The sequence below is a fragment of the Emydura macquarii genome, unplaced genomic scaffold (genome assembly GCF_026122565.2).
Source record: "Emydura macquarii macquarii isolate MOO-44397 ecotype Brisbane River unplaced genomic scaffold, CSIRO-AGI_Emac_v2 contig_1253, whole genome shotgun sequence".
Classification (NCBI taxonomy): Eukaryota; Metazoa; Chordata; order Testudines; family Chelidae; genus Emydura; species Emydura macquarii.
This window is the reverse complement of record NW_027131390.1, coordinates 20,226,341-20,237,214: the sequence shown is the minus strand read 5'-3', so window position 1 is coordinate 20,237,214 and position 10,874 is coordinate 20,226,341. Positions and strand designations below refer to the sequence as shown.

The 10,874-nt window shown below is 40.5% G+C and overlaps 1 long non-coding RNA gene across 1 annotated transcript; it reads right to left on the bottom strand.

The window, feature by feature from the left end:
* Nucleotides 1-820: 820 nt before the first annotated feature.
* Nucleotides 821-3,774, bottom strand: LOC137153935 (uncharacterized). Its single transcript, XR_010919958.1, has 3 exons — nt 3,632-3,774; nt 1,281-1,407; nt 821-992 (listed from the first exon to the last, which is right to left on the bottom strand). It is a non-coding gene; the product is annotated as an uncharacterized lncRNA (long non-coding RNA).
* Between the last annotated feature and the right edge of the window lie 7,100 nt (nt 3,775-10,874).

The window sequence follows — 10,874 nt, the reverse complement described above, 5'->3', positions numbered from 1 at the left end:
CAGATGGGTTCCAATAATCACTCCTACACACAGATTACACAAAAGGATGATTTACTAGGCTTGGCAGAAAAGGTTGCAAATACCTCAGGTTCACAAAATTAATAGTTACAATTAAATATCCAAAAGACAGTTAGGGTTGCTCAGGACCAATTTAGTGTTGCCAACTCTTATGATTTTATCATGAGCCTTATGATATTGGGTGTCTTTCTTAAAGCCACAGCTCCAGTGGTTATGTTATTTCATGAGGGCCTCAGATTTCCTTTAAAAAAGTAAGTCTCTAGACCAGGGGTCATGAAGAAGAGATTGAAAATATGATCCAAGTGTACCATAAAGGTTCAAACACCAGAAGACATAAAAATAACCCTTTTTTTTTTTACATTCATTTTTGTGCGGGGCCTGCCAGGATTTTTGAACCTTAGGCTTGGCAATACTCATTCTTCCACTTGAGGATCTACGTTTCCTGCTGTCCCCTGTAGGAGTTCAGTCCTGCAGTATGTCTCATTGGGAGCCTTTCTGCATTGTTCTTCCATGCAGACATAGAAGAGATCCTGCAACTCCTGGCACTCTGCCAAGAGGCTGCTCCAAACCCCTTGCAACTCCCCAAAACATTCCCCCTCCTGCTGACCAACACAGAGAAAAGAGTAACAGATTCACTCCTTAACAGACTCATGTGGTCCTCTGCTGACTTATGACCCAGTGGATTCATCACACTGGGAGAAGCAAGAGGAGGACTCCCAGGAATTCTTAGGACATAAGCAAGAGAAGTATCCATATACCTAGGCCAGAGGCCAGATAGAGATTTAGAGACATCTCAACACAGTTCTTTTAAAAAATAAAACTTTATTTGTCATCACTGGTGCTATTTTTGTTTTTTGTATGTTTATTTTTTGCCTTTCATTCTGCTTCAGGGCCACCACCAGACTGGTCAGTTTCACTTTCAGGTTCTTCTGCACCAGCATGAGGCTGTTTCTGACTTCCCAAACTTTCCAGCACTGCAGAGGAAGGTTGAAATCCAAACAGAAGACTTTGTTTATTTGTTTTGAATTACTACTCCTTGTGGAGGGTTCATATAGGACAGAGGTCTTCAGAGCTCTAAATACTGGGGTTCATTTCCTCTTGATTTCATCACTTATTGTAATCTCCATACTAGTGAGATAATATTGATATTATTATTTATTGAATCACATTCATAGATCTCAATGTGGTTTACAAAGGAAGGTAGTAATTATCCCAGGTTTACAGATTGGTAAATGGCACTACAAAGAGGTAAAGTCACTCACCCAATGTCTCATAAGGCAGGTCACATGGCAAAGTCAGGAACAGAATCCAGGTCTGACTCCTAATCCAATACCCTATCTGCTGGACCATGCTACTTCCAATTTTCAGCATCAGGAATCCCTTTTCCATCTGTAGGAAAATAGGAATTGCTGTGGCTCTTCTAACAGTCATTTTTTGTGGAACTGAACCATCAGATGTGCAAAACAGCATCAGAAATGAAAGTGTATTTACAACAGTGTGTGAAGTGAGATGAGTTCAACTTTATTGATGTGGCTAAAGAGCACATTTCAATAATTTACTAGAGAAATTCTATGGTGTGTCATGTTGTACTTCTCCTATCATGTATTGATCTTCCCTTTGTTAAGGCTACTTTACAACTTTGTTCCACTGAAGAGGAAAGCAAGGTAGCTATGTTGTGGCCCCCGGGCCTATATGGAAAATGTAACTAAAATGTCTAAATTATTTTAATATATTAATAAAATGTGTTGCACACCAACTTTTAAAGTCAAAGTAGAGACCAAAGCCTTATGGCCCTGATTCACTCTTCCATTAGAGGTACACCATGAATAAATTTGGTTCAATAAGTCCTCTGAGTACAGCAGATGAGTCTGAGTCAGGAGATCCAAGGTCTATTCCTGGCTATGACAAACTTGCCATGTCACTTGGGCAAATCACTGAACCATTCACCTCAACCTGCCTCCAGTTCTGGCTCTAGGCATAAGCAGGCTAAACAACTACTTAGTGCGCCTAGCAGCTCAAGGGAGTCCCAATTTAGTATTACTCCCAAAATACCATTCATCTTATTTAACTTGGAATTTTTAACAAGTGTATTAGCATGTATTGTGTTGGTATGTTTTTTTGGTTTGTGGAAATAATGCAATTAGTATTTTTAGGAGATAGGTAAGTGGCTAGGGTGGACCCAAAATATTCTTGCTTAGGAACCCCAATGGGCTAGTACTGCCTCTGCTATCTCAGTGGAGGTTGTGAGGCTTAATTTATTGATTATTTATTAGTAAAACTCTTTGAGATGCTCTGACAAAAGGAGCAGCAAAATATACCAGATGACAAATGTTTAAAATAACTGGGCAATTTTCACTATAAAATTTGTCAGAGCATATAAAATTAAATGGAAACAACACATTTCTTAGCTCAACTGTAATAGAACAGAATCTGCACTCACTTAAATAAATGGGGGTTTATCACTGCAATCTGCTTAATGCTGAAACTTCTTTTGAAATTTGTCTGTCAATTTTGGTTTAAAACTGGATTAAATATTATAATAGAATTGAGATTTTCAGAGTCAACTAAAAGATTTAGGCTATGTCTTCACTGACGGAGGCAAAGTCGCTGCTGTCAGATCAACTTCTCTGGATCAACTGAGCGGTCAGTGAAGACCCGCTCAATCGATCCAGAAATCAACGTATTAAGACCACCTTCTCAAGTGGCGTAGTGCTGCGTTGATGGGAACATGGTTCCCATCGGCGCACTGCAGTGAAGACAGTGCGCAGAATAGAAGCAGAGTAGACGGGAGTTACGCAAGTTTTTTGCGTAGCTTGCGTAACTCCGGTCGACTGCCGCTGAATCTCCAAGGTAAGTGAAGACAAGCCCACAGCCACACAACTTCCATTAATTTCACTGAGAATTGTGTGGTTTAATCCCCTAGTTAGGTTTGAAAATCTCAACCTGTGTCCTATGGTAAGATTCAGGAGAGAAAATTGACAATTGGATTAGTTGGATTAGTGTGAATAGTGTAAACAGGACTAGACTAGATGCTGTACTTAAGAGTGCTGATCCTATGCCTTCCAATACAAACTGCTCTGACTACATCTACCTATAGACTACATGTAAACACATATGATAATACAGATTCTCAGAGAACTACACATCCATGCTCCCTCCAACCCCTGGCACGTTTCTGGATGGACTGAATACAAACCCTTAGCCATATTTCAGACTTTGATTTTTGTCATCCCTGGCCTGCATTTTCCCCTCCTCCACCCAGAACAGCTTACTATATACAGTAATACTATATTACTCATTGGTGTGGCTGATTCGTATGGAGTGGCATACTAAAAAGGAAGGCAATATAAAGACCTTACTTTTAACACCCTGGCACACATGAGAATCATGTAAACATTTAAATGTAAATGCTTATTTAACTGTTGTGTGCACTTCCTGGGATCCATTCTGAATTCCACGTGGTGGGGTGACACCAAGGTGCTGGCATGCATTCCGCCATTAGCAGATACACATTGCAATCCATGGCTTGTATTAAATTTTGCATTGGGTCATAAACCAGAAATCCCTCCCATTCTTATGTTAATAATAAATAAATAAGGAGCCAGAAACTCACCAAGCTCCAAGACTATTTCTGCCTCTGCTGCTGACTCCATGGCAGGCTGCTCCTCCTGGAGGTCATCAAACAACTCCACTGAGTATGGACCCAGAATATGCTGCAGCTGCTTCAGTGGCAGTCTCTTTGGGGATGGGTTTGAGCACCAGAATCACTTTATTAGCCTGATCTGGCACCTGCTGGCTCCCCTCTAGTCCTATATTTGTTTCTGGGGTCAGAAGGTCGCCATCCCAGCTGATCAGGCCATCTTGAAATGCTGTTGGTTCAGTGCTCGGCACAGGATCCAGCACCTGGTCAAACTCCTTGTAGAAGAGGCAGTATGACAGGGAGTTCACAGAGGTGCGGTTCTCACCCCTGGCTTTACGATAGTCACTGTTGAGCGGTTTAATCAATTCCCTGCACTGGTCACCAATCCAATGAATCCCCAGTGCTGCCAGCTTCTTTGCTATTTCCTAATATGCATGGTCATTCCTGAAGCTGAACATTTTGCTTACCTCACATTAGAGATTTACTAAAATCTGGCTGTGATCCTGTGGCAAAGGACTTGTTGGTAGCCATTGCAAGCACACAAGAATGTTCACTCTGTTTGCAGCTTAGCAGTCAGAATAAAATGGCAGGGTTAAACCCTGAGCAGCTGTACATGAACCAAGGGGGTCGCTTCTATTTCCTGGGAGTTGATTGGCTAGTCTTGGGATAGAAAGGACAGGGAACAACGATCGATGGGATTGTGGGATAGCATTGGTGTACTCTCAGGATACAAGTCTGGGGAACCTAGGCCCAAGCTGCATCTACAAAGCAAAACCATGGAGTTTGGACCTGAGTCCCAGTAGGACTTGGGCTTGAATCCACTCCCTTGTGGGTTCTAGGACTGGGCCCAGAGAGGGCTTACTGGCTCAAGTCAGACAGAACTGCGTGTAGACAGAAGTGCTGCATGGTCTTGAGCCTGAGCCCAGGCTTATATTGCAGTGTAGACATTCCATTGAAGACTTTGCCTCTCAACCAGCAATTGCAAAGTGCTTTACAAACACCTCTCATAACACTGCTGTGAAATAGGTACATGCAAGGAAACTGAGGCACAGAGAAGTTAAGTGACTTGGCCAAGGTCCCTAAGCCAGGGTGGAAAAAGCTACCATTCACGTTGAGTGTGAATAGGTTTGGAACACAAACACCAGTATCGGAGCTGTGAATAAAAGCAGGTGCCTGAGCTACTGGGCTCCTGTTCTACTCATTAGACAATGCTCCCTCATGATTATACTGATAAATAGATTTAGATTTGGAAAGGGATTTTCCCTGTGCAGATTGCCATATATCTTGAGATGTTTCACCTTCATTAGAATACTGGGGATATTGGCCTCGAGAATCATCTTTGCCTTCCCCACACAATTAGCTTCATATGATTGCAATGGAGAACCTAGTTACATCCCACTTCTTTATCGGTTTCTGTGTTTGTTGGAAAAAATATTAATTCAGAAGTTTAGCAGCAGCAGTACAAAAATAAATGGACTCTTTTATGGTTGGAAAAAAATTCCTCTGGGCTATCAAACTTGGAGAAAGTTCAAAGGATTTCAGCAATGAAGATTACAGTACACCTGAGGCAGTAAAGGTAAAGGACATAGCGAGATGGCACTTCTACCCATAACTTGATTCCAGATCTCTTCACTCTAGTGAGCAGAAAATTGGTTAAAACAACAGACATTGCCTGTGGTGACTGGTGAACTCAAGCTGGGCCTGAGCTAGGTACACATTTCAGAGGATTAGTATTCATTTAGTGCCTGATCCAAAGCCCATTGAAGTCAATGGGAGTCTAACTACTGACTTCAATGTGATTTAGATCAGGCCCTAATATTTAATACTTTTGCGTATTCTGTTTCTCCTTTTCTTATGCTATGTAATTAATTATGAAAATTCTTGTACAAATTATTATTAAATTAATGTTGACTAATATTTGCTGACTTGTGTAAAATATATATCATATTAATAATATTGATTATCTGCACCATATACATATATTAGTATGCATTAAGCACCAATAACATTAAGCACAAATACTGTAACAATGATATAGCCTAAACTAGCCTATACCATCATTCTGTTCACTTATGTTAAGTATCCCATAACTCCCTGAATTTGCTGAAGTAAGCATTTTGCATAAGCAGAGAGGAAACATTTGTTAAAATCAAGATACATTCATTCTGTTTCTTAGTACAAGTTAGGTAAGTGCCTTCATGGATCAATACCTGGAATGCTTGTAACCAAAACAAAGATAAGGAAGGAGCAGAACAAGAATTTGGGGAACTGGAACAAACTGATGGATTGGATTTTAGTGACGTTTAAAGAAATGTGTAACTTTTATCGCTTGCAACAACTTGGACTGGATACAGAAATAAATAACGTGTGCTAGGAAACAATCCTGCAAGGTGATGTACTGGATGGCCCAAGTTGGTCCTTTTATTTCTAACTTTAATGATTGTGTGGGTGAAATCAATTAATCTGTTTCTTTAGCTGAGGATTTTGGTGGTTTCAGATGATGTGTTGACAAACTTTATATGGACCCTGTCACGTCTGACAATTTCTGATAATTACTCCTTCGGAGAAGCAGCTGTGTTATCTTTAAATTCCTCCCTAATAAGGACAAGACTCTCAGCCTCTATAGAGCTGAGGATAAAACTTGTCTGTGCAGAAGACAGAACTTTATCAAGGGTTTGTCCAAGATGGTAGAATGGACATCCATAGGATAATGAACTCCTGCAGGATCCAAGAACTCTGAAACCTCACCACTTTCTATTCCAAATGCAAGCCACACTTCTTTGACTTTGCTTTTGCCAATATAAACACAGAGCACAGCACATATATGATAAAAAGGTATACATAAAATACAATACAAAATTTTAAATTCTCACATGGTGTTCCCCCTGGGGAGAAGAAGGGAAAAAGAAAGAATCACACGTGACATATGCTAGTCATGACACTTACTGCATTTTCGGAAGAAGTTGCAATATCATGGTGATGGGTGCAGTATATTAATCTGAATAGAATAAAAGGGATGCATTAATTTTAACATCAGTGGGTTTTAAAAGACATAAGTTCAGCGGGAGCTTTGCCTGAACATAAGCTAAGGATTTATCCTTTTGTTATTATTTATAGAGCACTAGAGGTATACCTGATGTTGTCCAGGGAAGGGTCAGCATCAAAGAATCAGTAGGTGCAGTGTCCAATGAAGGCAAACAGTACAGTCAATTCAGAGTCCATTAGCTCCTGAACGCCACTTGAAATAGGTAGATTTTCCTGTCTTTTTTTAACATGGAGATGGAGACTGTTGCTGTAGCTAATGAGGAGATTCTCTGCTCTTCCTAGAACCTGGGAATATTTTGTCACAATTTATGAATGTCTTTTAAAATCTCTTTGAAATTACTGGTGAACTATGAAGCTAGCAAGTCAGCGTTTTAATTTTCCAACCTCCAAATTTTAGCTCATCATTGAAAATAAAAAATAAAAATCAGGATAATTATCCTTCATGCTGGGAGAGTGGGGTTCTCATCACTCATGTCTTATATTTTATATGGAATCATCCCTTCTCCTGTCATCTCTTCACCCCAACTGCTCTCCCTCCCTCAGTGTCTTAGCAACAAGCGACTTGCTGGCCCACCGCAGCTAACTTTCCTCCTACCCTCTCAAATCAATTAGTTCATCTATTTAAATCACGCATCAAAGAAGCCTGCTTTTTTTGAACACACAGCTCACTAAGAGCCCAATCTTACACCATTTAAACCAATGGGAGTTTGCCAATTGACTTCAGTAGAAGCAGGATCAGACCTTGACTATTCCAGCACATTAAAAGAGATCTAGTGATAAAGAAGATGGTTGTGCCTGTCACCATTCAATTTCTTCCCCTCTTCTCCCTTTTTTTCTAATTGTGGAAGAAAATGTCATGGCAGCTTCATAGGGCAAAGTCCTTAAATAGCGCTCAAAATCACCAGAGCATCTCCACCATTCACAAATGCTATCTATTCATTTTTTATTTGAGAAATTCTTCTTCTGCAATGCCCACAAGGAGTGAATTTACAGAAATTACCTTTGCATATTACAGATAAAGCCTCAAAATTTTTACCTTGAAGATTCATAGCAGACTCGGAAATAAAATCATATTTGCTAATAATTGTAACTTCCCATATTAATATCTTAATTGACTGTCAGGCTGAGCTGATAGAAGGAGAAGGCAGCCATTAGCTCCAAGTGCAACATGAATTTTTAACATTTCTTTTCTATAAATGTAGATTATTAATGATAATGAATAACAGTTAGATTATTAACAATAACCATCTTTTGTCTTTGTGAGAAGGCAAAAACTGAAAATGACTGCCTTTTAGTTAGGCAGCTGGTGGGTATGCTGAGACCACTGCTTATCATGCTGACCAATACTGTCTCATAGTTTCCTTGTGCTCTCCTGTCTGTCTCCTGTATCCACCTGTCTTGAACTCCAACTGCGAACTCTTTGGAGGCAAGGGCCATCTCTTTGTTCTGTGTTTCTACAGTGCATAGAACAATGGGGTTCTGGTTTATGACTGGGGCTGTTAGGTGCTAATGCAATACAAATAATAAATAATAATTTAGGCCTGAATTTTCAGAAGTACCGCTACTCCCATTTAATTTGTTGCAGTTGTTGTGAGCACTGAGCATTCTAAAAAACAGGCCTACTAATAAAAATTCAATTCCCAGCTCTGGCACTGGCCTGCTAGTTGATTTTGGGCAAGTCCATTTCAGCGCTCTGTGCCTCAATTTTCACATCTATAAAATGGGGATACTGATACTGACCTCCATTGTAAAGACTTTGAGATCTAAAGATGAAAAGCACTATATAAGAGTTAGCTATTATTATTATTTATTGTTATTATAATAAAATCAAAGCCTTCAGAGATTAGGTGTAACGAGTGTGTCAACGTTTCCACCATTATATCCTGAGAGCAGGTGGTTTTCCTATCTATTCTAAACCACTTTGCCTGCCCCATATAGCATCAAAACTCACCCCCTTGCTGAGGCTTGACTTTATTAACAACAAATGAAAAATAAGACCGTGTGAAGTTCAATCCAAGCTTTTTCCCCAGGCTTAGTTTTTCTTAGAGTTTCTAGCTCAGGGCTGTTCAGTCCACTCCCCAGGACCATTCTTCTGCAGACCCAGGCCCCATGTCAGGGCAGTTCAGTTCTGAAGTCAGGCTTTTTATTCCCTCCAGCTGGAGGGCCCCATTCTATCTACTCCCATTCAGAGCTTCAGTTTATAACTTGCCTACAAAGTCAGGGTAGTCTGGGTAGAAAACTGGCATAAAAGGGGCCTGATCTTCAAGCCCTCTGTTCACTACATGGATCTCCCCTTGAAATCAGCAGGCGTTGCCATGTGTGGAGAGTTTGCAAGATCAGATCCAAGGTCTTTAACCTGACAACCATTTTTAGATCATTAAAATATCACATAACTGTTTAATTTCTAAGATTTATGTTTGCTCTATGGCACTGTAGGAATGCATGGCCCTTCAATGGCAAATATAAAAATGGGTCCCTGAACCAAAGAGCCAAGGCCAACCTACATGTGGGGAAAACAGTGGCAAATAGAAGTGGGTGAATCACTCTTGGCAAAGAGCAATTTTCTGCAGAGAGCAATCGAGAGGTAATAGGTGAAGACAGCAAGCAAAATAAAGGGAAAAACCATTCAGCCCATTTGTGCATGATGAAGACTAATAGTTTTTGCCATTAAAAAATCCACCTCTAAAACTATCAGGGGGTCTGTTTTGCATTCCTTGCTCATCTGAAACTCCTACTGACTTCACTGGGAGTTGAGAATACACAAAGAATTCAGGATTAAGCCCCAAGTTACTTCCTTTAAGAAAGATGTTAATAAAAAGCTGCAACTTGGGGGGCTTGATATCAGCCTTGTGTGCTTGAGAAATTTCATGACTGACTTGATTTGTCTTGCCTCTGGGATTAGTAGCGCTCAGGCTGAAGGAGGTGACAAGCTGGAGTGTTGGGGACAAGAGTTGCCACCTGTCCAACGTGTCCATGGGAGTCATCGATTCCAAAGCCAGAAGGGACCATTGTGATCATCTAGTCTGAGCGCCTGCATAGCACAGGCCAGAGAACATCCCCCAAATAATTCCTAGAGCAGATCTCTTAGAAAAAACATCCAAGCTTGATTTAAAAAGTTCAGCAATGGAGACTCTACCACGACTCTCGGTAAATTGTTCCCATGGTTAATTATTCTCACCATTCAAAATTCATGCCTTATTTGGGGTACAGGTTTTGAAAGATTTGTCCTATGTCCCATGTCATCCTATATTTAATTTGGGTAGAAGGTAAAAAAATTCTAGGTGATAATAGTCCAAATATTTGCAACCCCAATTACAAAGGGGCTCTAGCGGTCTGTTCAGCATCAAAATAAGGCAAAAAAGGTGTGTGTCCAGGGCAATGAGCATATATTCATAGGCTCTTTGGAGACTCTTCTATTGGCAGAGCTCATAGGAAACCCCAGAGTGAGTCAAATGTACCACCCACTTCCTGGTGAGGGACCCACAAGAGAGCTGAGGTAGATGTCACCATCTCTTCTATAAGGGTGAATTTGCCTTGCCATGTAAATAGCTTAGCTGGTATGAGGAAGACAGCAACTCAGGCAAAAGCTTGGATACAGTCTGAACATCTCCAACATTCCAGGGGGGTTAGGTCTGAAGTTCAGTTTCATTTCTAAAAATGAGGAAAATACTTACAACATCACCTGCCTCACAGGATATTGTGAGACTCTAATTAATATTTGTGAAGATGCCAAGAAAATTATTTTCCTTACTAATTATTAAACAAAGGTAATAGTTATGTCTTTTCCCCTCTGTCTACGAGATCAAGCCATAAGCACTCACTCATCCCATAAAAACAAGCAAAAAACACGCAAACATAATCCACCAGGACTGATTTTCAAGATGCTCAATAGTGCATCATACACTGAAACCAGTATTCTACACAGGATGCATTGTGGACAGCCCTGCTTGTACTCAATTATGTTTGGATGGGGAGTCAGTGATGAGAAGCAATTTTAATGCTGAGGTATCATACAACGAAAGAGTAGAGGAAGTCTGGGCTTGTCATTCGGGGAATGGCCTGGCAGAAAGGAGCTCTTGGTTCTATCCTAACCTGTGCCACTGGATTGCTATGGGACTTTGGGCAAATCCCTTCACCTCTCCGTGACTCAGTTTCTCTATGTTTAAACGGA